Source organism: Oncorhynchus masou, unplaced genomic scaffold (genome assembly GCF_036934945.1).
Source record: "Oncorhynchus masou masou isolate Uvic2021 unplaced genomic scaffold, UVic_Omas_1.1 unplaced_scaffold_1830, whole genome shotgun sequence".
NCBI lineage: Eukaryota > Metazoa > Chordata > Actinopteri > Salmoniformes > Salmonidae > Oncorhynchus > Oncorhynchus masou.
The window spans coordinates 13,635-38,884 of NW_027016740.1; the positions used below are offsets into that span (position 1 = coordinate 13,635).

At 50.0% G+C, this 25,250-nt stretch overlaps 1 pseudogene; it reads left to right on the forward strand.

Moving 5' to 3' along the window:
• The window catches only part of LOC135539110 (transcription cofactor vestigial-like protein 4), a 38,258-nt pseudogene extending 13,596 nt beyond the window's left edge, over positions 1–24,662 (forward strand).
• The last annotated feature ends 588 nt before the right edge of the window (positions 24,663–25,250 follow it).

Below are 25,250 nucleotides of genomic sequence, written 5' to 3' on the forward strand. Positions count from 1 at the left end.
TGGCTGCATAGAGAGTAAAGCCATGGAGTCTGGCTGCATAGAGAGTAAAGCCATGGAGTCTGGCTGCATAGAGATTAAAGCCATGGAGTCTGGCTACATAGAGATTAAAGCCATGGAGTCTGGCTGCATAGAGATTAAAGCCATGGAGTCTGGCTACATAGAGATTAAAGCCATGGAGTCTGGCTGCATAGAGAGTAAAGCCATGGAGTCTGGCTGCATAGCCAGAGTAAAGCCATGGAGTCTGGCTGCATAGAGAGTAAAAGCCATGGAGTCTGGCTGCATAGAGAGTAAAGCCATGGAGTCTGGCTGCATAGAGAGTAAAGCCATGGAGTCTGGCTACATAGAGATTAAAGCCATGGAGTCTGGCTGCATAGAGAGTAAAGCCATGGAGTCTGGCTGCATAGAGAGTAAAGCCATGGAGTCTGGCTGCATAGAGAGTAAAGCCATGGAGTCTGGCTGCATAGAGAGTAAAGCCATGGAGTCTGGCTGCATAGAGAGTTCCATGGAGTCTGGCTGCATAGAGAGTAAAGCCATGGAGTCTGCTGCATAGAGAGTAAAGCCTGGAGTCTGGCTGCATAGAGAGTAAAGCCATGGAGTCTGGCTGCATAGAGATTAAAGCCATGGAGTCTGGCTGCATAGAGAGTAAAGCCATGGAGTCTGGCTGCATAGAGAGTAAAGCCATGAGTCTGGCTGCACAGAGTAAAGCCATGGAGTCTGGCTGCATAGAGAGTAAAGCCATGGAGTCTGGCTGCATAGAGTAAAGCCATGGAGTCTGGCTGCATAGAGAGTAAAGCCATGGAGTCTGGCTGCATAGAGAGTAAAGCCATGGAGTCTGGCTGCATAGATAGAGAGTAAAGCCATGGAGTCTGGCTGCATAGAGATTAAAGCCATGGAGTCTGGCTGCATAGAGAGTAAAGCCATGGAGTCTGGCTGCATAGAGAGTAAAGCCATGGAGTCTGGCTGCATAGAGAGTAAAGCCATGGAGTCTGGCTGCATAGAGTAAAGCCATGGAGTCTGGCTGCCATAGTCTGGCTGAGAGTAAAGCCATGGAGTCTGGCTGCATAGAGAGTAAAGCCATGGAGTCTGGCTGCATAGAGAGTAAAAAGCCATGGAGTCTGGCTGCATAGAGAGTAAAGCCATGGAGTCTGGCTGCATAGAGAGTAAAGCCATGGAGTCTGGCTGCATAGAGAGTAAAGCCATGGAGTCTGGCTGCATAGAGAGTAAAGCCATGGAGTCTGGCTGCATAGAGAGTAAAGCCATAGAGTCTGGCTGCATAGAGAGTAAAGCCATGGAGTCTGGCTGCATAGAGAGTAAAGCCATGGAGTCTGGCTGCATAGAGTAAAGCCATGGAGTCTCTGTGCCACAAAATTAGTGACAAAACGTTACCAAACCTGGCCAGATAATTTAAAGTCAGTCTCAAGTCATTGTCGCGTCTTGAGGCTACAAGTTTAATCAAATGTGTAACTCGATTCCACAAGTCTGCTATTCAGGTTCGAGGAACAAATGGAACAGAGTACAATGTTAAACTGTCATGTTACAAAGGTGCACGTTGCCAAGTGAGGAGAGGCCTCAACAGGAGGGAATACTACAGAGACCAGAGGCGGGCCGTATCAGGCTTCCAGCCCACAGAGCAGCGGGTCGTACAGGCTTCCAGCCCACAGAGAGGCGGGCCGTAGCAGGCTTCCAGCCCACAGAGCATCGTAGCAGGCTTCCAGCCCACAGAGAGGCGGGCCGCAGCAGGCTTCCAGCCCACAGAGAGGCGGGCCGTATCAGGCTTCCAGCCCACAGGAGGCGGGCCACACAGGCTTCCAGCCCACAGAGAGGCGGGCCGATCAGGCTTCCAGCCCACAGAGAGGCGGGCCGTATCAGGCTTCCAGCCCACAGAGAGGCGGGCCGTATCAGGCTTCCAGCCCACAGAGCAGCGGGCCGTATCAGGCTTCCAGCCCACAGAGAGGCGGGCCGTACAGGCTTCCAGCCCACAGAGAGGCGGGCCGTATCAGGCTTCCAGCCCACAGAGGCGGGCCGTATCAGGCTTCCAGCCCACAGAGCAGCGGGCCGTACAGGCTTCCAGCCCACAGAGCAGTGGGCTGTAGCAGGCTTCCAGCCCGCAGAGCAGCGGGCCAGCAGGCTTCCAGCCCGCAGAGCAGCGGGGCCGTAGCAGGCTTCCAGCCCACAGAGCAGCGGGCCGTAGCAGGCTTCCAGCCCACAGAGCAGCGGGCCGCAGCAGGCTTCCAGCCCACAGAGCAGCGGGCCGACAGGCTTCCAGCCCACAGAGCAGCGGGCCGTATCAGGCTTCCAGCCCACAGAGCAGCGGGCCGTATCAGCCTTCCAGCCCACAGAGAGGCGGGCCGTATCAGGCTTCCAGCCCACAGAGAGGCGGGCCTTATCAGGCTTCCAGCCCACAGAGAGGCGGGCCGTATCAGCCTTCCAGCCCACAGAGAGGTGGGCCGTATCAGCCTTCCAGCCCACAGAGCAGCGGGCCGTATCAGGCTTCCAGCCCGCAGAGAGGCGGGCCGTATCAGGCTTCCAGCCCGCAGAGCAGCGGGCCGTAGCAGGCTTCCAGCCCACAGAGCAGCGGGCCGTAGCAGGCTTCCAGCCCGCAGAGAGGCGGGCCGTATCAGGCTTCCAGCCCACAGAGAGGCGGGCCGTATCAGCCTTCCAGCCCACAGAGCAGCGGGCCGTAGCAGGCTTCCAGCCCACAGAGCAGCGGGCCGTATCAGGCTTCCAGCCCACAGAGCAGTGGGCTGTAGCAGGCTTCCAGCCCGCAGAGCAGCGGGCCGTAGCAGGCTTCCAGCCCGCAGAGCAGCGGGCCGTAGCAGGCTTCCAGCCCACAGAGCAGCGGGCCGAGCAGGCTTCCAGCCCACAGAGCAGCGGGCCGTAGCAGGCTTCCAGTCCACAGAGCAGCGGGCCGTATCAGCCTTCCAGCCCACAGAGCAGCGGGCCGTATCAGGCTTCCAGCCCACAGAGCAGCGGGCCGTATCAGGCTTCCAGCCCACAGAGCAGCGGGCCGTATCAGCCTTCCAGCCCACAGAGTGGCGGGCCGTATCAGGCTTCCAGCCCACAGAGAGGCGGGCCGTATCAGCCTTCCAGCCCACAGAGAGGTGGGCCGTATCAGCCTTCCAGCCCACAGAGCAGCGGGCCGTATCAGGCTTCCAGCCCGCAGAGGCGGGGCCGGGACAGGCTTCAGCCCCGCAGAGCAGCGGGCCGTAGCAGGCTTCCAGCCCACAGAGCAGCGGGCCAGCAGGCTTCCAGCCCACAGAGGCGGGCCGTATCAGGCTTCCAGCCCACAGAGGCGGGCCAGCAGGCTTCCAGCCCACAGAGCAGCGGGCCGTAGCAGGCTTCCAGCCCGCAGAGCAGCGGGCCGTAGCAGGCTTCCAGCCCACAGAGAGGTGTGCCGTAGCAGGCTTCCAGCCCACAGAGGCGGGCCTTAGCAGGCTTCCAGCCCACAGAGGCGGGCCGTAGCAGGCTTCCAGCCCACAGAGCGGGCCGTAGCAGGCTTCCAACCCCACAGAGCAGCGGGCCGAGCAGGCTTCCAGCCCACAGAGCAGCGGGCCGTAGCAGGCTTCCAGCCCGCAGAGCAGCGGGCCAGCAGGCTTCCAGCCCACAGAGAGGTGTGCCGCAGCAGGCTTCCAGCCCACAGAGAGGCGGGCCTTGGCAGGCTTCCAGCCCACAGAGAGGCGGGCCTTAGCAGGCTTCCAGCCCACAGCCGCCTGACTCTTACAGGAGAAGGGCTCCTTGTTTTCAGATAGAAATTGGTCCCGGTTTCCGTCTGACTTGCAGCTTTTAAAAATGATTCAACAAGGTTCCATTTACAGTGGATGTAGAATGGTTCTACACAACTGACCAGGGAGGGAAATATTACCCTCGTTTCCACATTCCAGGGTTTTGGGACAAAGTAACTTGTTTTATTTTGTCCCTCGCCCTGCCCCTATCCCCCAGACTCAGGTCTGTCTTTCATACGACTGACTAGCACAGGGAGTGAGATAATATCTAGGTGCACCCAAGCATGAGGTGTCAAGAGCAGCTAACACATACACACACACAGGGCTCCAGAGTAATGCCACGTCAATAACACACACACACACACACACAGACAGAAAGACAGAGACACACACAGAGACAGACACACACACACAGGGCTCCAGAGTAATGCCACGTCAATAACACACACACACAGACAGAAAGACAGAGACACACACAGAGAGACAGACACACACACGGAGACAGACAGACACACACACACAGACACACACACACACACACACACACACACACACACACACGGCTCCAGAGTAATGCCAGTCAATAACACACACACACACACAGACAGAAAGACAGAGACACACACAGAGACAGACACACACACACACACGGAGACAGACACACACACACACACACACACACACACAGAGAGACAGACACACACACACACAGACAGACAGACAGAGACACACACACACACACACACATAGACAGAGAGACAGACACACACACACACACACACACACACACACACACACACACACACACACAGACAGACAGACAGACAGACAGACAGACAGACAGACAGACAGACAGACAGACAGACAGACAGACAGACAGACAGACAGACAGACAGACAGACAGACAGACAGACAGACAGACAGACAGACAGACAGACAGACAGACAGACAGACACACAGACAGACACACACACACACAGACAGAGAGACAGAGAGACAGAGACACACACACACACAGACAGAGAGACAGAGAGACAGAGACACAGACAGACACACACACACACAGACAGAGAGACAGAGAGACAGAGACACACACACACACAGACAGAGAGACAGAGAGACAGAGACACACACACACACAGACAGAGAGACAGACACACACACACACATAGACAGAGAGACAGAGACACACACAGACAGAGAGACAGAGACACACACACACACAGACAGAGAGACAGACACACACACACGCAGACACACACACACAGAGAGATAGAGACACACACCGAGACAGACACACACACACACACACACAGACAGACAGACACACACACACACAGAGACATACACACACACACCGAGACATACACACACAAACCGAGACAGACACACACACACACAGAGACAGACACACACAGAGACAGACACATAGACACACACACAGACAGACACACACACAGACAGACACACGCACAGACAGACACACACAGACAGACAGACACACACACACACACACAGAGACAGACAACACACACAGAGACAGACACACACACACACACAGACAGACACACACACAGACAGACAGACACACACAGAGACAGACACACACACACACAGACAGACGCACACACAGACAGACAGACACAGACAGACACACACAGAGACAGACACACACAGAGAGACAGACAGACACACACACACACAGAGACAGACACACACAGAGACAGACACACACAGAGACAGACACACACAGACACACAGACAGACAGACACACACACACACAGACAGACACACACACAGAGAGACAGACACACACAGAGACAGACTCTAATTCCACTGATTTCAAAACTCGGTCCTCCAGAAAGTGGAGAGCAACACTGATGCAGTTTTAATACGTGATGTCTTTCTAGAAAGCTGCATTAGACAGTATTGCCTACACATACTGATCATTTATAGATGGACAAGTTTGTTATTAAGGCACATGAAAGTTCACATGTTCCAGAAGGTATTTCTGACAAGAAAAAAAAACGGATTTTCGTAATTATTGTTTTTTTTATACGTTCAAATGTCACTCCTGTGAAGTAGTGATGCACCTGTGAAGTAGTGATGCTCCTGTGAAGTAGTGATGCTCCTGTGAAGTAGTGATGCTCCTGTGAAGTAGTGATGCTCCTGTGAAGTAGTGATACGCCTGTGAAGTAGTGATACGCCTGTGAAGTAGTGATGGTCCTGTGAAGTAGTGATGATCCTGTGAAGTAGTGATACTCCTGTGAAGTAGTGATACGCCTGTGAAGTAGTGATGGTCCTGTGAAGTAGTGATGCTCCTGTGAAGTAGTGATACGCCTGTGAAGTAGTGATACGCCTGTGAAGTAGTGATGGTCCTGTGAAGTAGTGATGATCCTGTGAAGTAGTGATACTCCTGTGAAGTAGTGATACGCCTGTGAAGTAGTGATGCTCCTGTGAAGTAGTGATGCTCCTGTGAAGTAGTGATACGCCTGTGAAGTAGTGATGCTCCTGTGAAGTAGTGATGCTCCTGTGAAGTAGTGATGCTCCTGTGAAGTAGTGATGCTCCTGTGAAGTAGTGATGCTCCTGTGAAGTAGTGATGCTCCTGTGAAGTAGTGATGGTCCTGTGAAGTAGTGATGCTCCCAGAAGTGATGCTCCTGTGAAGTAGTGATGCTCCTGTGAAGTAGTGATGCTCCTGTGAAGTAGTGATGGTCCTGTGAAGTAGTGATGCTCCTGTGAAGTAGTGATGCTCCTGTGAAGTAGTGATGCTCCTGTGAAGTAGTGATGCTCCTGTGAAGTAGTGATGGTCCTGTGAAGTAGTGATACGCCTGTGAAGTAGTGATGCTCCTGTGAAGTAGTGATGCTCCTGTGAAGTAGTGATGCTCCTGTGAAGTAGTGATACGCCTGTGAAGTAGTGATGCTCCTGTGAAGTAGTGATGATCCTGTGAAGTAGTGATGCTCCTGTGAAGTAGTGATGCTCCTGTGAAGTAGTGATGCTCCTGTGAAGTAGTGATGCTCCTGTGAAGTAGTGATGCTCCTGTGAAGTAGTGATACGCCTGTGAAGTAGTGATGCTCCTGTGAAGTAGTGATACGCCTGTGAAGTAGTGATGCTCCTGTGAAGTAGTGATGATCCTGTGAAGTAGTGATACGCCTGTGAAGTAGTGATGATCCTGTGAAGTAGTGATGATCCTGTGAAGTAGTGATACTCCTGTGAAGTAGTGATACGCCTGTGAAGTAGTGATGCTCCTGTGAAGTAGTGATGCTCCTGTGAAGTAGTGATGCTCCTGTGAAGTAGTGATACGCCTGTGAAGTAGTGATACGCCTGTGAAGTAGTGATACGCCTGTGAAGTAGTGATGCTCCTGTGAAGTAGTGATGCTCCTGTGAAGTAGTGATGATCCTGTGAAGTAGTGATGCTCCTGTGAAGTAGTGATGCGCCTGTGAAGTAGTGATGCTCCTGTGAAGTAGTGATGCTCCTGTGAAGTAGTGATGCTCCTGTGAAGTAGTGATGCTCCTGTGAAGTAGTGATGCTCCTGTGAAGTAGTGATACTCCTGTGAAGTAGTGATACGCCTGTGAAGTAGTGATGCTCCTGTGAAGTAGTGATGCTCCTGTGAAGTAGTGATGCTCCTGTGAAGTAGTGATGCTCCTGTGAAGTAGTGATACGCCTGTGAAGTAGTGATGGTCCTGTGAAGTAGTGATACTCCTGTGAAGTAGTGATACTCCTGTGAAGTAGTGATACGCCTGTGAAGTAGGGATGCTCCTGTGAAGTAGTGATGCTCCTGTGAAGTAGTGATGATCCTGTGAAGTAGTGATACGCCTCTGAAGTAGTGATGCTCCTGTGAAGTAGTGATGCTCCTGTGAAGTAGTGATGCGCCTGTGAAGTAGTGATACGCCTGTGAAGTAGTGATGCTCCTGTGAAGTAGTGATACGCCTGTGAAGTAGTGATGCTCCTGTGAAGTAGTGATGCTCCTGTGAAGTAGTGATGCTCCTGTGAAGTAGTGATGCGCCTGTGAAGTAGTGATACGCCTGTGAAGTAGTGATGCTCCTGTGAAGTAGTGATACGCCTGTGAAGTAGTGATGCTCCTGTGAAGTAGTGATGCTCCTGTGAAGTAGTGATGATCCTGTGAAGTAGTGATACGCCTGTGAAGTAGTGATGATCCTGTGAAGTAGTGATACGCCTGTGAAGTAGTGATACGCCTGTGAAGTAGTGATGCTCCTGTGAAGTAGTGATGCTCCTGTGAAGTAGTGATGCTCCTGTGAAGTAGTGATGCTCCTGTGAAGTAGTGATACTCCTGTGAAGTAGTGATGCTCCTGTGAAGTAGTGATGATCCTGTGAAGTAGTGATGCTCCTGTGAAGTAGTGATGCTCCTGTGAAGTAGTGATGCGCCTGTGAAGTAGTGATACGCCTGTGAAGTAGTGATGGTCCTGTGAAGTAGTGATGCTCCTGTGAAGTAGTGATACGCCTGTGAAGTAGTGATGCTCCTGTGAAGTAGTGATGCTCCTGTGAAGTAGTGATGCTCCTGTGAAGTAGTGAAGTAGTGTGATCCTGTGAAGTAGTGATGCTCCTGTGAAGTAGTGATGCTCCTGTGAAGTAGTGATACTCCTGTGAAGTAGTGATGCTCCTGTACGCCTGTGAAGTAGTGATGCTCCTGTGAAGTAGTGATACGCCTGTGAAGTAGTGATGCTCCTGTGAAGTAGTGATACGCCTGTGAAGTAGTGATGCTCCTGTGAAGTAGTGATGCGCCTGTGAAGTAGTGATGCTCCTGTGAAGTAGTGATACGCCTGTGAAGTAGTGATGCTCCTGTGAGTAGTGATGCTCCTGTGAAGTAGTGATGCTCCTGTGAAGTAGTGATGCTCCTGTGAAGTAGTGATGCTCCTGTGAAGTAGTGATACTCCTGTGAAGTAGTGATGCTCCTGTGAGTGAGTGAAGTAGTGATGCTCCTGTGAAGTAGTGATGCTCCTGTGAAGTAGTGATGCTCCTGTGAAGTAGTGATGCTCCTGTGAAGTAGTGATGCTCCTAGTGATGCTCCTGTGAAGTAGTGATGACTCCTGTGAAGTAGTGATGCTCCTGTGAAGTAGTGATGCTCCTGTGAGTGATGCTCCTGTAGTAGTGATGCTCCTGTGAAGTAGTGATGCTCCTGTGAAGTAGTGATGCCTGTGAAGTAGTGATGATCCTGTGAAGTAGTGATACGCCTGTGAAGTAGTGAGTAGTGATGCTCCTGTGAAGTAGTGATGCTCCTGTGAAGTAGTGATGCTCCTGTGAAGTAGTGATGCTCCTGTGAAGTAGTGATGATCCTGTGAAGTAGTGATACGCCTGTGAAGTAGTGATGCTCCTGTGAAGTAGTGATACGCCTGTGAAGTAGTGATGCTCCTGTGAAGTAGTGATGCTCCTGTGAAGTAGGAAGTAGTGATGCTCCTGTGAAGTAGTGATGGTCCTGTGAAGTAGTGATGCTCCTGTGAAGTAGTGATGATCCTGTGAAGTAGTGATACGCCTGTGAAGTAGTGATGCTCCTGTGAAGTAGTGATACGCCTGTGAAGTAGTGATGCTCCTGTGAAGTAGTGATGCTCCTGTGAAGTAGTGATGCTCCTGTGAAGTAGTGATGGTCCTGTGAAGTAGTGATGATCCTGTGAAGTAGTGATGCTCCTGTGAAGTAGTGATATGCCTGTGAAGTAGTGATGCTCCTGTGAAGTAGTGAGTAGATACGCCTGTGAAGTAGTGATGCTCCTGTGAAGTAGTGATACGCCTGTGAAGTAGTGATGCTCCTGTGAAGTAGTGATGCTCCTGTGAAGTAGTGATGATCCTGTGAAGTAGTGATGCTCCTGTGAAGTAGTGATGCTCCTGTGAAGTAGTGATGCTCCTGTGAAGTAGTGATGCTCCTGTGAAGTAGTAGTGATGATGCCTGTGAAGTAGTGATGCTCCTGTGAAGTAGTGATGCTCCTGTGAAGTAGTGATGCGCCTGTGAAGTAGTGATGCTCCTGTGAAGTAGTGATGCTCCTGTGAAGTAGTGATGCTCCTGTGAAAGTAGTGATAGCACCTGTGAAGTAGTGATGCTCCTGTGAAGTAGTGATCGCCTGTGAAGTAGTGATAGGCCTGTGAAGTAGTGATACGCCTGTGAAGTAGTGATGTAGTGATACCTGTGAAGTAGTGATACGCCTGTGAAGTAGTGATGCTCCTGTGAAGTAGTGATGCTCCTGTGAAGTAGTGATGCTCCTGTGAAATAGTGATGCTCCTGTGAAGTAGTGATGGTCCTGTGAAGTAGTGATGCTCCTGTGAAGTAGTGATGCTCCTGTGAAGTAGTGAACGCCTGTGAAGTAGTGATGCTCCTGTGAAGTAGTGATGCGCCTGTGAAGTAGTGATGCTCCTGTGAAGTAGTGATGCTCCTGTGAAGTAGTAGTGATGCTCCTGTGAAGTAGTGATGCTCCTGTGAAGTAGTGATGCTCCTGTGAAGTAGTGATACGCCTGTGAAGTAGTGATAGTGATACGCCTGTGAAGTAGTGATGCTCCTGTGAAGTAGTGATGCTCCTGTGAAGTAGTGATGCTCCTGTGAAGTAGTGATGATCCTGTGAAGTAGTGATGATCCTGTGAAGTAGTGATGCTCCTGTGAAGTAGTGATACGCCTGTGAAAGTAGTGATGCTCCTGTGAAGTAGTGATACGCCTGTGAAGTAGTGATGCTCCTGTGAAGTAGTGATGCTCCTGTGCAGTAGTGATGATCCTGTGAAGTAGTGATGCTCCTGTGAAGTAGTGATGCTCCTGTGAAGTAGTGATACGCCTGTGAAGTAGTGATGCTCCTGTGAAGTAGTGATGCTCCTGTGAAGTAGTGATGCTCCTGTGAAGTAGTGATGCTCCTGTGAAGTAGTGATGATCCTGTGAAGTAGTGATGCTCCTGTGAAGTAGTGATGCTCCTGTGAAGTAGTGATGCTCCTGTGAAGTAGTGATGCTCCTGTGAAGTAGTGATGCTCCTGTGAAGTAGTGATACGCCTGTGAAGTAGTGATGCTCCTGTGAAGTAGTGATGCTCCTGTGAAGTAGTGATGCTCCTGTGAAGTAGTGATGCTCCTGTGAAGTAGTGATGCTCCTGTGAAGTAGTGATGCTCCTGTGAAGTAGTGATGCTCCTGTGAAGTAGTGATGCTCCTGTGAAGTAGTGATGCTCCTGTGAAGTAGTGATGCTCCTGTGAAGTAGTGATGATCCTGTGAAGTAGTGATGCTCCTGTGAAGTAGTGATGCTCCTGTGAAGTAGTGATGCTCCTGTGAAGTAGTGATGCTCCTGTGAAGTAGTGATACGCCTGTGAAGTAGTGATGGTCCTGTGAAGTAGTGATGCTCCTGTGAAGTAGTGATACGCCTGTGAAGTAGTGATGCTCCTGTGAAGTAGTGATGCTCCTGTGAAGTAGTGATGCTCCTGTGAAGTAGTGATGCTCCTGTGAAGTAGTGATGCTCCTGTGAAGTAGTGATGCTCCTGATGAAGTAGTGATGATCCTGTGAAGTAGTGATGCTCCTGTGAAGTAGTGATGATCCTGTGAAGTAGTGATGCTCCTGTGAAGTAGTGATGCTGTGAAGTAGTGATGCTCCTGAAGTAGTGATGCTCCTGTGAAGTAGTGATACGCCTGTGAAGTAGTGATGCTCCTGTGAAGTAGTGAGTCCTGTGAAGTAGTGATGCTCCTGTGAAGTAGTGATGCTCCTGTGAAGTAGTGATGCTCCTGTGAAGTAGTGATGCTCCTGTGAAGTAGTGATGCTCCTGTGAAGTAGTGATGCTCCTGTGAAGTAGTGATGCTCCTGTGAAGTAGTGATGCTCCTGTGAAGTAGTGATGCTCCTGTGAAGTAGTGATGCTCCTGTGAAGTAGTGATGCTCCTGTGAAGTAGTGATACGCCTGTGAAGTAGTGATGATCCTGTGAAGTAGTGATGCTCCTGTGAAGTAGTGATGCTCCTGTGAAGTAGTGATGCTCCTGTGAAGTAGTGATGCCTGTGAAGTAGTGATGCTCCTGTGAAGTAGTGATGCTCCTGTGAAGTAGTGATGCTCCTGTGAAGTAGTGATGCTCCTGTGAAGTAGTGATGCTCCTGTGAAGTAGTGATGCTCCTGTGAAGTAGTGATGCTCCTGTGAAGTAGTGATGCTCCTGTGAAGTAGTGATGCTCCTGTGAAGTAGTGATGCTCCTGTGAAGTAGTGATGCTCCTGTGAAGTAGTGATGCTCCTGTGAAGTAGTGATGCTCCTGTGAAGTAGTGATGCTCCTGTGAAGTAGTGATGCTCCTGTGAAGTAGTGATGCTCCTGTGAAGTAGTGATGCTCCTGTGAAGTAGTGATGCTCCTGTGAAGTAGTGATGCTCCTGTGAAGTAGTGATGCTCCTGTGAAGTAGTGATGCTCCTGTGAAGTAGTGATGCTCCTGTGAAGTAGTGATGCTCCTGTGAAGTAGTGATGCTCCTGTGAAGTAGTGATGCGCCTGTGAAGTAGTGATGCTCCTGTGAAGTAGTGATGCTCCTGTGAAGTAGTGATGCTCCTGTGAAGTAGTGATGCTCCTGTGAAGTAGTGATGCTCCTGTGAAGTAGTGATGCTCCTGTGAAGTAGTGATGCTCCTGTGAAGTAGTGATGCTCCTGTGAAGTAGTGATGCTCCTGTGAAGTAGTGATGCTCCTGTGAAGTAGTGATGGTCCTGTGAAGTAGTGATGCTCCTGTGAAGTAGTGATGCTCCTGTGAAGTAGTGATGCTCCTGTGAAGTAGTGATGCTCCTGTGAAGTAGTGATGCTCCTGTGAAGTAGTGATGCTCCTGTGAAGTAGTGATGCGCCTGTGAAGTAGTGATGCTCCTGTGAAGTAGTGATGCTCCTGTGAAGTAGTGATGCTCCTGTGAAGTAGTGATGATCCTGTGAAGTAGTGATGCTCCTGTGAAGTAGTGATGCTCCTGTGAAAGTGATGGTCCTGTGATGATCCTGTGAAGTAGTGATGCTCCTGTGAAGTAGTGATGCTCCTGTGAAGTAGTGATACGCCTGTGAAGTAGTGATACGCCTGTGAAGTAGTGATGCTCCTGTGAAGTAGTGATGCTCCTGTGAAGTAGTGATGCTCCTGTGAAGTAGTAGTGATACGCCTGTGAAGTAGTGATGCTCCTGTGAAGTAGTGATGATACTCCTGTGAAGTAGTGATGCTCCTGTGAAGTAGTGATGCTCCTGTGAAGTAGTGATGCTCCTGTGAAGTAGTGATGCTCCTGTGAAGTAGTGATGCTCCTGTGAAGTAGTGATGCTCCTGTGAAGTAGTGATACGCCTGTGAAGTAGTGATGCTCCTGTGAAGTAGTGATGCTGTGAAGTGTGATGCTCCTGTGAAGTAGTGATACGCCTGTGAAGTAGTGATGCTCCTGTGAGTGATGCGCCTGTGAAGTGATGATACGCCTGTGAAGTAGTGATGCTCCTGTGAAGTAGTGATGGTCCTGTGAAGTAGTGATACGCCTGTGAAGTAGTGATGCTCCTGTGAAGTAGTGATGCCTGTGAAGTAGTGATGCTCCTGTGAAGTAGTGATGCTCCTGTGAAGTAGTGATGGTCCTGTGAAGTAGTGATGCTCCTGTGAAGTAGTGATGCTCCTGTGAAGTAGTGATGCTCCTGTGAAGTAGTGATGCTCCTGTGAAGTAGTGATGCTCCTGTGAAGTAGTGATGCTCCTGTGAAGTAGTGATGCTCCTGTGAAGTAGTGATGGTCCTCCTGTGAAGTAGTGATGCTCCTGTGAAGTAGTGATGCTCCTGTGAAGTAGTGATGCTCCTGTGAAGTAGTGATGCTCCTGTGAAGTAGTGATGCTCCTGTGAAGTAGTGATGCTCCTGTGAAGTAGTGATGCTCCTGTGAAGTAGTGATGCTCCTGTGAAGTAGTGATGCTCCTGTGAAGTAGTGATGCTCCTGTGAAGTAGTGATGCTCCTGTGAAGTAGTGATGCTCCTGTGAAGTAGTGATGCTCCTGTGAAGTAGTGATGCTCCTGTGAAGTAGTGATGCTCCTGTGAAGTAGTGATGCTCCTGTGAAGTAGTGATGCTCCTGTGAAGTAGTGATGCGCCTGTGAAGTAGTGATACGCCTGTGAAGTAGTGATGCTCCTGTGAAGTAGTGATGCTCCTGTGAAGTAGTGATGCTCCTGTGAAGTAGTGATGCTCCTGTGAAGTAGTAGTGATGATGGTCCTGTGAAGTAGTGATGCTCCTGTGAAGTAGTGATGCTCCTGTGAAGTAGTGATACGCCTGTGAAGTAGTGATGCTCCTGTGAAGTAGTGATGCTCCTGTGAAGTAGTGATGCTCCTGTGAAGTAGTGATACGCCTGTGAAGTAGTGATGCTCCTGTGAAGTAGTGATGCTCCTGTGAAGTAGTGATGCTCCTGTGAAGTAGTGATGCTCCTGTGAAGTAGTGATGCTCCTGTGAAGTAGTGATATCGCCTGTGAAGTAGTACGCCTGTGAAGTAGTGATGCTCCTGTGAAGTATGCTCCTGTGATAGTGCGCCTGTGAAGTAGTGATGCTCCTGTGAAGTAGTGATGCTCCTGTGAAGTAGTGATGCTCCTGTGAAGTAGTGATGCTCCTGTGAAGTAGTGATGCTCCTGTGAAGTAGTGATGCTCCTGTGAAGTAGTGATGCTCCTGTGAAGTAGTGATGCTCCTGTGAAGTAGTGATACGCCTGTGAAGTAGTGATGGTCCTGTGAAGTAGTGATGCTCCTGTGAAGTAGTGATGCGCCTGTGAAGTAGTGATGCTCCTGTGAAGTAGTGATGCTCCTAGTGAAGTGAAGTGATGATACGCCTGTGAAGTAGTGATGCTCCTGTGAAGTAGTGATGCTCCTGTGAAGTAGTGATGCTCCTGTGAAGTAGTGATATCCTGTGAAGTAGTGATGCCTGTGAAGTAGTGATGCTCCTGTGAATGCTCCTGTAGTGATGCTCCTGTGAAGTAGTGATGCTCCTGTGAAGTAGTGATGCTCCTGTGAAGTAGTGATGCTCCTGTGAAGTAGTGATGATCCTGTGAAGTAGTGATACTCCTGTGAAGTAGTGATGCTCCTGTGAAGTAGTGATACGCCTGTGAAATAGTGATGCTCCTGTGAAGTAGTGATGATCCTGTGAAGTAGTGATGCTCCTGTGAAGTAGTGATGCTCCTGTGAAGTAGTGATACGCCTGTGAAGTAGTGATGCTCCTGTGAAGTAGTGATACGCCTGTGAAGTAGTGATGCTCCTGTGAAGTAGTGATGCTCCTGTGAAGTAGTGATGCTCCGCCTGTGAAGTAGTGATGCTCCTGTGAAGTAGTGATGCTCCTGTGAAGTAGTGATGCTCCTGTGAAGTAGTGATGCTCCTGTGAAGTAGTGATGCTCCTGTGAAGTGAAGTAGTGATGCTCCTGTGAAGTAGTGATGCTCCTGTGAAGTAGTGATCCTGTGAAGTAGTGATGCTCCTGTGAAGTAGTGATGCTCCTGTGAAGTAGTGATGCTCCTGAAGTAGTGATGCTCCTGTGAAGTAGTGATGCTCCTGTGAAGTAGTGATGCTCCTGTGAAGTAGTGATACGCCTGTGAAGTAGTGATGCTCCTGTGAAGTAGTGATGCTCCTGTGAAGTAGTGATGCTCCTGTGAAGTAGTGATGCTCCTGTGAAGTAGTGATGCTCCTGTGAAGTAGTGATGCTCCTGTGAAGTAGTGATGCTCCTGTGAAGTAGTGATGCTCCTGTGAAGTAGTGATGCTCCTGTGAAGTAGTGATGCTCCTGTGAAGTAGTGATGCTCCTGTGAAGTAGTGATGCTCCTGTGAAGTAGTGATGCTCCTGTGAAGTAGTGATGCTCCTGTGAAGTAGTGATGCTCCTGTGAAGTAGTGATGATCCTGTGAAGTAGTGATGCTCCTGTGAAGTAGTGATGCTCCTGTGAAGTAGTGATGCGCCTGTGAAGTAGTGATACTCCTGTGAAGTAGTGATGCGCCTGTGAAGTGGGGATGCTCCTGTGAAGAGTGACGCCTGTGAAGTAGTGATGCTCCTGTGAAGTAGTGATACGCCTGTGAAGTAGTGATGCTCCTGTGAAGTAGTGATGATCCTGTGAAGTAGTGATGCTCCTGTGAAGTAGTGATGCTCCTGTGTAGTGAGTCCTGTGAATAGTGATGCTCCTGTGAAGTAGTGATGCTCCTGTGAAGTAGTGATGCTCCTGTGAAGTAGTGATGCTCCTGTGAAGTAGTGATGCTCCTGTGAAGTAGTGATGCTCCTGTGAAGTAGTGATGGTCCTGTGAAGTAGTGATGCTCCTGTGAAGTAGTGATGGTCCTGTGAGTGACGCCTGTGAAGTAGTGATGCTCCTGTGAAGTAGTGATGATGCTCCTGTGAAGTAGTGATGCTCCTGTGAAGTAGTGATGCTCCTGTGAAGTAGTGATGCTCCTGTGAAGTAGTGATGCTCCTGTGAAGTAGTGATACTGTGAAGTAGTGATGCTCCTGTGAAGTAGTGATGCTCCTGTGAAGTAGTGATACGCCTGTGAAGTAGTGATAGTGATAGTGATGCTCCTGTGAAGTAGTGATGCTCCTGTGAAGTAGTGATGCTCCTGTGAAGTAGTGATGCTCCTGTGAAGTAGTGATGCTCCTGTGAAGTAGTGATATGCTCCTGTGAAGTAGTGATGCTCCTGTGAAGTAGTGATGCTCCTGTGAAGTAGTGATGCTCCTGTGAAGTAGTGATAGTGTATGATGCTCCTGTGAAGTAGTGATGCTCCTGTGAAGTAGTGATGCCTGTGAAGTAGTGATGCTCCTGTGAAGTAGTGATGCTCCTGTGAAGTAGTGATACTCCTGTGAAGTAGTGATGCTCCTGTGAAGTAGTGATGATCCTGTGAAGTAGTGATGCTCCTGTGAAGTAGTGATGCTCCTGTGAAGTAGTGATGCGCCTGTGAAGTAGTGATACTCCTGTGAAGTAGTGATGATCCTGTGAAGTAGTGATGCTCCTGTGAAGTAGTGATGATCCTGTGAAGTAGTGATACGCCTGTGAAGTAGTGATGCTCCTGGAAGTAGTGATACGCCTGTGAAGTAGTGATGCTCCTGTGAAGTAGTGATGGTCCTGTGAAGTAGTGATGGTCCTGTGAAGTAGTGATGCTCCTGTGAAGTGATGCTCCTGTGAAGTAGTGATGCTCCTGTGAAGTAGTGATGCTCCTGTGAAGTAGTGATGCTCCTGTGAAGTAGTGATGCTCCTGTGAAGTAGTGATGCTCCTGTGAAGTAGTGATGCGCCTGTGAAGTAGTGCTCCTGTGAAGTAGTAGTGTATGGATACGCCTGTGAAGTAGTGATGCCTGTGAAGTAGTGATGATCCTGTGAAGTAGTGATGCTCCTGTGAAGTAGTGATGCTCCTGTGAAGTAGTGATGCTCCTGTGAAGTAGTGATGCTCCTGTGAAGTAGTGATACGCCTGTGAAGTAGTGATGCTCCTGTGAAGTAGTGATGCTCCTGTGAAGTAGTGATGCTCCTGTGAAGTAGTGATGCTCCTGTGAAGTAGTGATGCTCCTGTGAAGTAGTGATGCTCCTGTGAAGTAGTGAGTGATACGCCTGTGAAGTAGTGATGAAGTAGTGATGCTCCTGTGAAGTAGTGATACGCCTGTGAAGTAGTGATGCTCCTGTGAAGTAGTGATGCTCCTGTGAAGTAGTGATGCTCCTGTGAAGTAGATGCTCCTGTGAAGTAGTGCTCCTGTGAAGTAGTGATGCTCCTGTGAAGTAGTGATGCTCCTGTGAAGTAGTGATGCTCCTGTGAAGTAGTGATGCCTGTGAAGTAGTGATGCTCCTGTGAAGTAGTGATACGCCTGTGAAGTAGTGATGCTCCTGTGAAGTAGTGATGCTCCTGTGAAGTAGTGATACGCCTGTGAAGTAGTGATGCTCCTGTGAAGTAGTGATGCTCCTGTGAAGTAGTGATGCTCCTGTGAAGTAGTGATACGCCTGTGAAGAGTGATACGCCTGTGAAGTAGTGATGGTCCTGTGAAGTAGTGATGATCCTGTGAAGTAGTGATGCTCCTGTGAAGTAGTGATACGCCTGTGAAGTAGTGATGCTCCTGTGAAGATAGTGATGCCTGTGAAGTAGTGATGCGCCTGTGAAGTAGTGATGCTCCTGTGAAGTAGTGATACGCCTGTGAAGTAGTGATGGTCCTGTGAAGTAGTGATGCTCCTGTGAAGTAGTGATGCTCCTGTGAAGTAGTGATACGCCTGTGAAGTAGTGATGCTCCTGTGAAGTAGTGATACTCCTGTGAAGTAGTGATGCTCCTGTGAAGTAGTGATGCTCCTGTGAAGTAGTGATGGTCCTGTGAAGTAGTGATGCTCCGCCTGAAGTAGTGATAGTAGTGATGCTCCTGTGAAGTAGTGATACGCCTGTGAAGTAGTGATGCTCCTGTGAAGTAGTGATACGCCTGTGAAGTAGTGATACGCCTGTGAAGTAGTGATGCTCCTGTGAAGTAGTGATGCTCCTGTGAAGTAGTGATGCTCCTGTGAAGTAGTGATACGCCTGTGAAGTAGTGATGCTCCTGTGAAGTAGTGATGCTCCTGTGAAGTAGTGATGCTCCTGTGAAGTAGTGATACGCCTGTGAAGTAGTGATGCTCCTGTGAAGTAGTGATGCTCCTGTGAAGTAGTGATGCTCCTGTGAAGTAGTGATGCTCCTGTGAAGTAGTGATAATCCTGTGAAGTAGTGATAATCCTGTGAAGTAGTGATGCTCCTGTGAAGTAGTGATGCTCCTGTGAAGTAGTGATGCTCCTGTGAAGTAGTGATGCTCCTGTGTAGATGCGCCTGTGAGTGATGCTCCTGTGAAGTAGTGATACTCCTGTGAAGTAGTGATAGTGATGCTCCTGTGAAGTAGTGATGCTCCTGTGAAGTAGTGATGCTCCTGTGAAGTAGTGATGCTCCTGTGAAGTAGTGATGCTCCTGTGAAGTAGTGATGCTCCTGTGAAGTAGTGATGCTCCTGTGAAGTAGTGATGCTCCTGTGAAGTAGTGATGCTCCTGTGAAGTAGTGATGCTCCTGTGAAGTAGTGATGCTCCTGTGAAGTAGTGATGCTCCTGTGAAGTAGTGATGCTCCTGTGAAGTAGTGATGCTCCTGTGAAGTAGTGATGCTCCTGTGAAGTAGTGATGCTCCTGTGAAGTAGTGATGCTCCTGTGAAGTAGTGATGCTCCTGTGAAGTAGTGATAATCCTGTGAAGTAGTGATGCTCCTGTGAAGTAGTGATGCTCCTGTGAAGTAGTGATGGTCCTGTGAAGTAGTGATGATCCTGTGAAGTAGTGATGCTCCTGTGAAGTAGTGATGGTCCTGTGAAGTAGTGATGCTCCTGTGAAGTAGTGATGGTCCTGTGAAGTAGTGATGCTCCTGTGAAGTAGTGATGCTCCTGTGAAGTAGTGATACGCCTGTGAAGTAGTGATGCTCCTGTGAAGTAGTGATGCTCCTGTGAAGTAGTGATGCTCCTGTGAAGTAGTGATGCTCCTGGTTTCCTGAAACGAGTCACATTTTGTTACATTAAAGCTTTATTCTAAAAATAGATTTAAAAAATAATAATTCTCATCCATCTACACAACTAGCCGTTAAGTTTTTGTCACGTTCATTGAAATGCCTTTCGTTCTTGCTTTACGATGTTTCACGCTCTGTTTCATCTGACGCTTCTGATCTCTGCTCCAACAGTAGACATCAATCAGTCTTCTGTCTTGATGTTATGGATTTCTTTGTCTGTTACCCCCCTCTACCCCTCCTTCCACCCCCCCCCCCTCCTCTCTCCAGTCTTGGAATGGACCACAAGACCCGTTTCTTTAGGAGATCTGTGTACATTGAACTCTAAATCTTTTATCATCTTCTCTCTGCAGAGGCAAGCCTTCCAATGGCGACTTCCGTAGTACTAAAGACCCTCGGGACTGTAGCCGCAGCCCCATGGAGCGAGCCGCCGCCCCCTCCATGGTTCTCCATGGCAACCATCACCTGTACGCCCCCACCACCACATGCCCAGCCTGGCCATGGACCAGCCTCTCGCCCTGACCAAAAACAACATGGATGCCGCCCGTACCTTTGTCATCTCACCAACCGTCAGCCCTGTGGAACGCCAGCAGGTTAGACTCAAGACGAGCGTGCGCACACACACACACACACTTTCAGGGCATAAGAATATGCAGGTAACACGTTATCTTCAAAACCCCATGCTAAGTCCACGGTGTCTTCAAAACCCCATGCCAAGTCCACGTTGTCTTCAAAACCCCATGTCTTCAAAACCCCCAAGTCCACGTTGTCTTCAAAACCCCATGCTAAGTCCACGTTGTCTTCAAAACCCCATGCTAAGTCCACGTTGTCTTCAAAACCCCATGCTAAGTCCACTTTGTCTTCAAAACCCCATGCTAAGTCCACGTTGTCTTCAAAACCCCATGCTAAGTCCACGTTGTCTTCAAAACCCCATGCGTAGTCCACGTTGTCTTCAAAACCCCATGCTAAGTCCACGTTGTCTTCAAACCCCATGCTAAGTCCACGTTGTCTTCAAAACCCCATGCTAAGTCCACGTTGTCTTCAAGACCCCATGCTGAGTCCACGTTGTCTTCAAAACCCCATGTTAAGTCCACGTTGTCTTCAAAACCCCATGCAAGTCCACGTTGTCTTCAAAACCCCATGCTAAGTCCACCACCCCATGTTGTCTTCAAAACCCCATGCTAAGTCCACATGCTAAGTCCACGTTGTCTTCAAAACCCCATGCTAAGTCCACGTTGTCTTCAAAACCCCATGCTAAGTCCACGTTGTCTTCAAAACCCCATGCTAAGTCCACGTTGTCTTCAAAACCCCATGCTAAGTCCACGTTGTCTTCAAAACCCCATGCTAAGTCCACGTTGTCTTCAAGACCCCATGCTGAGTCCACGTTGTCTTCAAAACCCCATGTCCGCTGTAAGTCCTGTAGTCCACGTTTTGGACCCCGTTGTCTTCAAAACCCCATGCTAAGTCACGTTGTCTTCAAAACCCCATGCTAAGTCCACTTTGTCTTCAAAACCCCCATGCTAAGTCCCGTTGTCTTCAAAACCCCATGCTAAGTCCACGTTGTCTTCAAAACCCCATGCTAAGTCCACGTTGTCTTCAAAACCCCATGCTAAGTCCACGTTGTCTTCAAGACCCCATGCTGAGTCCACGTTGTCTTCAAAACCCCATGCTAAGTCCCGTTGTCTTCAAAACCCCATGCTAAGTCCACGGTGTCTTCAAGACCCCATGCTGAGTGCTAAGTAGAGCCACGTTGTCTTCAAAACCCCATGCTAAGTCCACGGTGTCTTCAAAACCCCATGCTAAGTCCACGTTGTCTTCAAAACCCCATGCTAAGTCCACGTTGTCTTGAAAACCCCATGCTAAGTCCACGTTGTCTTCAAGACCCCATGCTGAGTAGAGCCCCCACGTTGTCTTCAAAACCCCATGCTAAGTCCTGAACATGTTTTGTTTGATTTCTTTGTGTTTGTTTAGAATCGTCCGTCAGTGATAACGTGCTAGATGCTAGAGCCCGGCCAAAAACCGGAACTGTAACCTGCCTAACAACTACAGTAGACCAGCCTGCAACTGTAAGTAGCATCATATATATTACACCATACTGCTACAGTAGACCAGCCTGCAGCTGTAAGTAGCATCATATATATTACACCATACTGCTACAGTAGACCAGCCTGCAACTGTAAGTAGCATCATATATATTACACCATACTGCTACAGTAGACCAGCCTGCAGACACCCCAGGTAACAGCTGTAAGTAACATCATATATATTACACCATACTGCTACAGTAGACCTGCAGACACCTAAGGTAACAGCTGTAAGTAACATCATATATATTACACCATACTGCTACAGTAGACCAGCCTGCAGACACCCCAGGTAACAGCTGTAAGTAACATCATATATATTACACCATACTGCTACAGTATACCAGCCTGCAGACACCCCAGGTAACAGCTGTAAGTAACATCATATATATTATACCATACTGCTACAGTAGACCTGCAGACACCCCAGGTATCCGCTGTAAGTCATCAGATGAGCCCTATTCTTCCTGTAGACTCCAACGGGGACCACATAAGGGTCCTAGATTTGGTTTGGGATTAGAGTGAAGTGTAAGGTTAAAAGTAGTGCACCCCAGACGTAAATCTGTCTGGATGGAGCCCTGCCTGTCTGGGGTTAGAGCCCTGCCTGTCTGGGGTTAGAGCCCCTGCCTGTCTGGGGTTAGAGCCCTGCCTGTCTGGGGTTAGAGCCCTGCCTGTCTGGGATTAGAGCCCTGCCTGTCTGGGGTTAGAGCCCTGCCTGTCTGGGGTTAGAGCCCTGCCTGTCTGGGGTTAGAGCCCTGCCTGTCTGGGGTTAGAGCCCTGCCTGTCTGGGGTTAGAGCCCTGCCCTAGAGCCCTGCCTGTCTGGGGTTAGAGCCCGCCTGTCTGGGGTTAGAGCCCCGCCTGTCTGATGTTAGAGCCCCGCCTGTCTAGATGTTAGAGCCCCGCCTGCCTGTCTGGATGTTAGAGCCCCGCCTGTCTAGATGTCTAGATGTTAGAGCCCCGCCTGTCTGGATGTTAGAGCCCCGCCTGTCTGTCTGGATGTTAGAACCCCGCCTGTCTGGGTGTTAGAGCCCCGCCTGTCTAGATGTTAGAGCCCCGCCTGTCTGGATGTTAGAGCCCCGCCTGTCTAGATGTTATAGCCCCACCTGTCTGGATGTTAGAGCCCCGCCTGTCTGGATGTTAGAGCCCCGCCTGTCTGTATGTTAGAGCCCCGCCTGTCTGTATGTTAGAGCCCCGCCTGTCTGGATGTTAGTGCCCCGCCTGTCTGGATGTTAGAGCCCCGCCTGTCTGGGTGTTAGAGCCCCGCCTGTCTAGATGTTAGAGCCCCGCCTGTCTGGATGTTAGAGCCCCGCCTGTCTAGATGTTAGAGCCCCGCCTGTCTGGATGTTAGAGCCCCGCCTGTCTGGATGTTAGAGCCCCGCCTGTCTGTATGTTAGAGCCCCGCCTGTCTGGATGTTAGAGCCCCGCCTGTCTGGATGTTAGTGCCCCGCCTGTCTGGATGTTAGTGCCCCGCCTGTCTGGATGTTAGTGCCCCGCCTGTCTGGATGTTAGAGCCCCGCCTGTCTGGATGTTAGTGCCCCGCCTGTCTGGATGTTAGAGCCCCGCCTGTCTGGATGTTAGAGCCCCGCCTGTCTGGATGTTAGAGCCCCGCCTGTCTGGATGTTAGAGCCCCGCCTGTCTGGATGTTAGAGCCCCGCCTGTCTGGATGTTAGAGCCCCGCCTGTCTGGATGTTAGAGCCCCGCCTGTCTAGATGTTATAGCCCCGCCTGTCTGGATGTTAGAGCCCCGCCTGTCTGGGGTTAGAGCCCCGCCTGTCTGGGGTTAGAGCCCCGCCTGTCTGGATGTTAGAGCCCCGCCTGTCTAGATGTTAGAGCCCCACCTGTCTTGGGTTAGTGCCCCGCCTGTCTGGATGTTAGAGCCCCGCCTGTCTGGATGTTAGAGCCCCGCCTGTCTAGATGTTAGAGCCCCGCCTGTCTGGGGTTAGAGCCCCGCCTGTCTGGATGTTAGAGCCCCGCCTGTCTAGATGTTATAGCCCCGCCTGTCTGGGGTTAGAGCCCCGCCTGTCTGGATGTTAGAGCCCCGCCTGTCTGGGGTTAGAGCCCCGCCTGTCTGGGGTTAGAGCCCCGCCTGTCTGGATGTTAGAGCCCCGCCTGTCTAGATGTTAGAGCCCCACCTGTCTTGGGTTAGCCCTGCCTGTCTGGATGTTAGAGCCCCGCCTGTCTGGATGTTAGAGCCCCGCCTGTCTGGATGTTAGAGCCCCGCCTGTCTGGATGTTAGAGCCCCGCCTGTCTAGATGTTAGAGTTATAGCCCTGTCCTTTCTTTTCTCTTCCAGCCAACTCTGCGTGTGTTGACCCGGTGATCGAGGAGCATTTCCGTCGCAGCCTGGGGAGGAACTACAAGCAGCCGGAACCCGTCACTAACTCTGTGTCCATCACTGGCTCTGTGGACGACCATTTCACCAAGGCCTTAGGAGAAACCTGGCTGCAGATCAAAGCCAAAGGAAGCTCCTCCTCCTCCTCCCCTGACTCCTCCCCCAACAGTCACATGGTCAACCACAGCCACTCTCCATCCATTGTGTCCTGATGGGAGGGGCTTAGAGCCAGCTAAAACCCGCCCCCTGCCCCATCCTTTATTCACTGTAACTGTTAAACCGCCCTGCTGGAGAGTTACTGGCTAGGCAGGGTGTATTCATTTAGCTCCAGCCCTGTTGTAACTAACACCTGATTCATCTAATCAAGGTCCCGATGAACAGCTGATGTAGAAGAATCAGTCATATTCATGAGGTCACCAAACTTGTTTTAATTTTGTGTTGCAAAATATTTAGTTAGTGTGCACTAACAAATACGACCACAGGTGTGTTTCAGTGCAGGGCTGGAGGAAAATCCTGCGCGTCCAATGTCTCTCCTTCCAGGTTGGCCTTGTTCCCTGCTGTAACCCCACCCTGCATGATGTTACCCCGTAGAGCGCTGTGCCTGTAGCTAGGGAAATAGCCATGTATAGAACCACGGAGTAAAAGGGAAGCAATTTCTTTTCTCTACGTTTTGACTTTTGGCATTTATTTTGTTTTGAATTGACTTTTTATGTAGAAGTAGGTTTTGCGTACTTCTTTCTGTTTGTGTTATTGAACGCCTGAGATTTTGAAAAGCTGAGTGGGAAACGGTTTGTTTCTGTGTCCAATGAGATGTATGGATTCAAAATGGAGACGCACATCCCAACCAACCACATGCCTTCGTTACCAAAGAGAATTCTGATGCAAATCTGTTAACCTCTTTTAAAAGAAAGAAAATATATTTTATTTCCCCCATCTTTTAGTTTTCTCCCTCACCCCTCCATCCCTACTTTCCTCTCCCTCACCCCTCCATCCCTACTTTCCTCTCCCTCACCCCTCCATCCCTACGTTCCTCTCCCTCACCCCTCCATCCCTACTTTCCTCTCCCTCACCCCTCCATCCCTACGTTCCTCTCCCTCACCCCTCCATCCCCTACTTTCCTCTCCCTCACCCCTCCACCCCACTTCCCTGTGGTTCCTCTCCCTCACCCCTCCAACCCCTACTTTCTCTCACGACACCCTGCGACACTGTGGTGTGGTAGGTAGATTGTCTCTCTGCGACACTGTGGTGTGGTAGGTAGATTGTCTCTCCCTCGACACTGGTGTGGTAGGTAGATTATGTCTCCTCGTTCTCTGCGACACTGGTGTGGTAGGTAGATGATGTCCCCTCCTGCGACACTGTGGTGTGGTAGGTAGACTTTCCTCTCTGCGACACCCTCCATCCCGACACTGTGGTGTGGTAGGTAGATTATGTCTCCTCTCCCTGCACACCCTCCATCCACTAGATTATGTCTCTCCCTCGACACTGTGGTGTGGTAGGTAGATTATGTCCCTCCACTGTGGTGTGGTAGGTAGATTATGTCTCTCCCTCATGTCCCCTCCAACTGTGGTGTGGTAGGTAGATTATGTCTCTCTCTGCGACACTGTGGTGTGGTAGGTAGATTATGTCTCTCTCTGCGACACTCTCTCTGCGACACTGTGGTGTGGTAGGTAGATTATGTCTCTCTCTGCGACACTGTGGTGTGCG